We start from the raw sequence: 5931 nt of genomic DNA on the forward strand, positions 1-5931 counted from the left end.
TGGGGCTCGCGGGGACGGCGATGGCAGCGGACGACGGGCGTGGGACCTTTATTTCAGAACTGTTGTTCGCGGTACCGGCGAATTCTGTCTACCTTTAAAAGAGAAATTGGGGCTGATCAAAAGAATTGGTATTCATCCCGTACGACACGCCCGACCACCAAGCCGATTTGCACGAAGACGTCGCCGAGCCGTCGCTCCCTTCTCGTGGCTGAAGACATCGCTCGCGCAAACGTCAAGCACGACGTGTCTACTTCGAGTTGAATATGCACGCGTACGATTTCTTTACTAGGTGCGAATGTCACCAATGCGTGGTGCTTCCCGACTTCGACCCGGGAGTGCTTTTGCTAGAGGAAAATCGGCAGTAAACTTTTGAACTTACAGTTTACCGGCTGAATCATTACTACGGAAAGAGATCCACCAGTGAAGTGGTGCCGCAGTAGCTTAGTGGGAAAGACGTCCGCTTCACACGCGGTAGGACCGGGTTGATACCCCGTGAAACTTTTTTTTTTTCAAACATTTCCCGATGTTTACATATCTTTTTCTTTTTTTTTTTTTTTTACAATTATCATTGAAGAAACAAACAAATGTTGTAGACGACACTTCGCTGAATTAAATGGTATGGGATTTCCTTTTTGACACTTGCAAACTCAATGTAATCAGTTTCCACAAAATGCAAGGAGCATATAAATCAGGTAGCGTCCGCTTTCCGAGGTGCCCGTATATGTTGAATTACAGCCAGCCATTGGTCCCGATCCCGTTGATCTTTCGGAAACTCTGTCGCACAATGCCCCTTTTTTTTCGGACGCAGGACATGTGAGCCAGCTCTTCACGCAACATCTTGGGTGTATTCTTTTCGGAGCCGATCATGGAAATTCACCACGGGCACTCACTACTCATCTCCAACTCCTCAGTGTACAAAACAACTCATCTTGGAGAACAGAACAACGAGCGGAACAAACATAACTGCAAAGGAATCGCACAGCGAACAGTTCCCGTACGCCGCATGTCGTGTCGTCTGCTACCGCAGAGGAGAAAAAAAAAAAAAAAAAAAGAACGCACGGTCGGGTGTAGCCACGTGACTTCCGCCACTCACTCTCTTCTCTCCACTTCTCCGACCTCTGCCGGGTTTCGGTCTCGGTTTCGAGCAGTTGCGTCTTTTGTCTTTATTAAAAGAAATACGCTACTCTGTTGCAAAATATTAATTGGGTAGTCCTCCGATACCATAATAAAGCGCCTGGCAAAAAATGGAAAAAAATTTTTGGGGGGTGTCAGTGTCCCTTTAAGGAGACGTTTGGATTTTTTTGTAAGTTACACGTTATTGGTGTTAGTCGACGAGTTAAATGTTCGCGAAGTATACTATAGTTCTTAGCAGGCTAAGAAAAACACGATTAGCCCCTCCCACAAAGCTCTACGCTCGTTATGGTTGGTGGCTTCCTCCCCTCTACATTTGTTTCTTTTCCAGAGTTCGCTCAAACCCTAGTAAGGTGTTTGGTTCGCCCTGCAAAAGTGGGAAGAGTGGAAGAGTGTCGGAGGAACTTGTCCCGCTGCGTGATTTGATTCGAAAAGCTGATTCAGACAGCTCCGTTTTCTTGCGTTTTCATGCGCTGCAAATAAGTCACCGAAACATTCGTGTCTCGAATGTCGTGTGCCAGGATTTCTACTTGAACTGGTAGCCGTGCTTAATATGAGGCACAGATGTCCCGGTGCTTCCGTAATGTAACGCAACGTAAGCAAACGGGGCTGTGTGACAGTGTGACCCAGCCTTTACACGGACGCGGATAAATAGACAGATCTCACCAGCCAGTTTGACTACGCCACCGCTGCCGCAATACATCTTTCTGCACGCGCGACAACCTCGCTGGAGCTCTGCGCGTGTAGAGCACGAGAAGGCACGAGCCCTTGCATGCACGGCCGCCTGCCTCCTGTGAACTAAAGTTATGGCGGCAACACGCATGCGCGGTACACTTAGTGAGATCGGTCTATTAAACAATAATATATATGATTGCGAAACGAAGTCAGGTATGGGCCGCTAGAACTCGCACGTCAATCAAGCAGATCAGACGGGTGTCTGAAGTAAAAAAACAAAGCAAGCTCAGTTTTTGGTTTCTCAGTTTCACGGGCGTACATATATGACACAAAAAATCCGTAAAATATCGTACATGTACGACATTTTACGCGGTGTTACTCAACAAACAGGTACGGATAAAATGTCGAAGAATATTTCGAACCGGCTCGTGGGTCCTCCCCATTAGGCTGACAACAGAATGCTGCGGCGTCTGGGTCTTTATTGTCAGCAACTGTCGCAGAGGTATCTGTCAATCACTGTCAGGCCTTGTCGAAAAACACGGCGGTCTTCTCTTGGCAAAGTTCCTGTCTGCGGCTACAAAACAAGGAAATAAAATACGTGTTGTTTGGAAGTTAGAATAACAATATATACAACAACCAACAACTTGTTTGACATAATTCGTACTTTGAAGCTGTAGGCGAGAATTGCAGAGTTTGTTTCACGCAAGCCCATGAGAAGCATAAATGCCGTGCATGGAGCGAATATCTTTTTGAAGCCACCAAAGATCGCTTCCGCGCTGAAGACGAAGCGACGACGGAAGTGATTAGTTCCTGACGTGTGTTGATCCAGACATGTTTTAATTACGATCGCATTGGTGGCATGTTTCTACAGAACGGGTTCTTTTGACGACTGGTCGTTTTGAGACCTTGCGGAAAGAATATTGGATTGACGTGAAGTTTTCAAGTTTTTCAGGTAAGTTTCATTCCACGTTAAATTTAAATTTTGAATTAAATATTAAGTGCCTTTATAAAATTACATCTTAGATTTGTTGGTATGGAAGACGAAGCGACTATTTTCTAGTGAGCTGCTCGCACCAGCTAATGCTGGTGCGAGCAAGCACCAGCATTGTGAATTCGCGATGGCTGTGAATGAAGGCACTTTCCTGGCGCAGAGCCGCAAGCAACCCGATGACTCAAGGGCACGGCTTCAAAAAGTCAGTTGGAAGAGTAATACAATAAACAGGCATGCGGCTTAACTAACGATAAAAAAAAAAAGTCAAATTGGACGTTTGAGTGATTTATACAGCGTAAGGTTGGTCTGCCAGTAGGGGCGACACTGGTTTACACTGTAGATGAGCAATTTTGCCAGTGCAGTACGACTGCTAACTGTCACTATTAGTTTAAGAGGCTGATCAGATAACCCTGCTTTCGCGTAGCAATGTCCGTTGGGAATGCGCAGCAATCTCGTACGACTGCTTAGTATTTTATGTAGCTCTGCGCACGAACTTCGCATCGGTCGCTAAATAATAATTTTCAGACATAAAAAAAAAGAACTTGCTACAGTCAGGAAAAAAAAAAACGCGATTTAACATTGATTGCACAAGTGTAATTTTTCTCGTGAAATTAAGACAACATACTAACGACCTTTCAAACTTGGTTGCGAAAGAAGTAGTCGGTTGCCCTCATATAATGTATCAGAATGTATACCGAAGAAACGTCGAAGGAAAAGTATATGTTTCATCGTCTTCTTCCTTTACTTAGTCGCTCTACTTCTAATTTCTTCACTCCAGACAGATTTCCCCTCCCCCCCCCCCCTTTTTTTTTTAAAAAAACGATGCAAACGCCATCTGAAATAAAGAAAAATATTAAATGAAATTACGTCAGACAGTTGACGAAACCCCCAGGTTCTAAATGGCACAGCTTATGTCACGTAGCCCCTAAATTTTTCCGGAGGTCGTCGCTCTCTGTAACTCCGACGAAAGGGTTGCGGTTCTTGTAGGCCAGTACCTGGAGCAGGCACGTAGCCAGGATTTTTTTTCGGGAAGGGGGTGGGGGGGGGGGGGGGGGGCGCCCATGACAAAATGCTGTATGAGGGGGAGTGGGGAGAGGAGGTCCCAGCAAAATGAAAGATTTGGGGGGGGGGGGGGGCCATGGGTCCCCCCCCCCACCCTGGCTACGTGCCTGACCTGGAGCATTAGACTGTGATGTCAGTAAGTGTCACTAGGTCCCCCCCCCCCCCCCCTGGCTACGTGCCTGACCTGGAGCATTAGACTGTGATGCCAGTAAGTGTCACTCTCCCGCCAGAAGAAAGTCGTGTAGCTGGAGTCCACTTTGTGATGAACTCCACGAAATGTCCGTTGTTCTCGTCCGAAGTAAGTAGTAGTATAGGACCTCACGTGGAACTTTGGAAAGCTTGCTTGCATTCCACACCTTTGCATCATCCAGTAGAAATGTGTAAAATCCCCGACGACCCAGTATCTTTCTTGGTTTTTAATATCGCAGGTTCCCTTTTGCGTGGTGATTTGGCAGCTTCGCGTGGACAAAGTCGCCTGGCTGAAAGGCCGGCATATACGTGCAGCCCACTTGTCGTTCACGCGCGTCTTGTAAGGTACGCTGTCGCTTCTTAATGCGCTCTCTCGACTGGCCCATTGCGGCTGTTGGGTCTGTGAAGAAGTATTCTGGTGGCCCTCCGGCAATGTTCAGCTTCGTTCGGTGGTGCCGATTGTGCAACAGAAAAGCCGGTAAAACACCGGTGGCCGAGTGTGGCGTTTCACGGTAGACAACAATGTACTCGGTAAGCGCCTCCTCAAGGCTTCGCTGTTCAAGAAGGTTCAGCTGAATGAAACCTTCCAGAACTCCGTTGAATCATTCGATCATGTCGTTCGACTGTGGATAGTATACAGATAAAAAAACTGTGACGAATGCCACTGTCTCGTAAAAAGTCTTCAAATGCCGCCGATGCAAATTGGCTTCCGTGATCAGAGACGACCTCAGTCAGATAGCCTTCACGGATGAAAAGAGTCAGCAGAAAAATCGCCACTATATGTCAGAATTTGCTGTACTGGTAAAAGCAAATTCCGTCCAACAGCTGTAGTAGTCTATGATTGTGATAACACAGCAATGTCGCCGTGGCGCTCTTTCAATTGGTCCAACACTGTTAATAAATAATCAGCTTCTCTCAAGGATGCGCAGGAAGTGGTATTGGATATAGAGGAGCAGAAAAGTCTTTGCAGACGTGAATGGTGTTTGGCAGGTCAGGCAACCACGGACAGCATGTTCCAGAGCAGCGGTACTGGTGGCTATCTAGCCATAGATGCTGCTGTGGCTAGCTAGCTATGGCTAGCTAGCCACCACGGCCACCACCATTGCCCCAGTCGTTACTGGGCGGACTATTCCCAAATGTGAATCATGTGCCAGAGCGATGATCTTAGAAGTCATTGAAGGAAGAACTACAATCCGTTCTCCACTTACAAGTAATCCATCGACCTCTGACGTCTCTGATCTCACTTGATGGCATGGTAAGAAGTTGGTACCTAGCTTTGCTCCTTGAGGGACACGTCGTAGCAACGAAGTGCTTCACTTTCTGAAGTACTGAATCAATGTGTCGGGCGGCTCAGTAGATAATGGCAGTCGGAAAAGCGCATCTGTGATGACGCCGTCCAAAACCTCTCTTGCAGCTCACAAGCAGGAGCGGATTTATGAATTAGACTTGGGGAGAACGGGGGGGGGGGGGGGGGGGGGGGGGGAAGGGGGAGGGGTTCTGCAAGGAGATGATATCTTAGGTTAAACGTTGCCCATATCTGTTTTGTTGACCTAATATTTGTTATGCCACCAAACACTAATTTGTTCCTAAAAAAATTTAGGGCTCCAGTCCGCGCTGTGAAGGTGGTTGGCCAGCGAAACTGTGCTATCACCTGCAACGATTGCCCACTGCAATATACCAAATGCCGCCGCTGGTCGCAGCACGCCGCCGCTGGTCGTACTGCCGTTTGTTTCCCTTTGCCGCTCCTCGTATTCATGCTGCTCCCCGGGAGATCCTAACTATCCGTGGCCTGCAACAACAATGACATCGGTTGGTATATTCCGTTTCACCTTACGTTCAAGCGCAGCGGATGTTACGAGCCATCGGAGCCAATCCAAGGCCGT

The sequence above is a fragment of the Ixodes scapularis genome, unplaced genomic scaffold, assembly GCF_016920785.2.
Source record: "Ixodes scapularis isolate PalLabHiFi unplaced genomic scaffold, ASM1692078v2 PGA_scaffold3__209_contigs__length_174095766, whole genome shotgun sequence".
NCBI lineage: Eukaryota > Metazoa > Arthropoda > Arachnida > Ixodida > Ixodidae > Ixodes > Ixodes scapularis.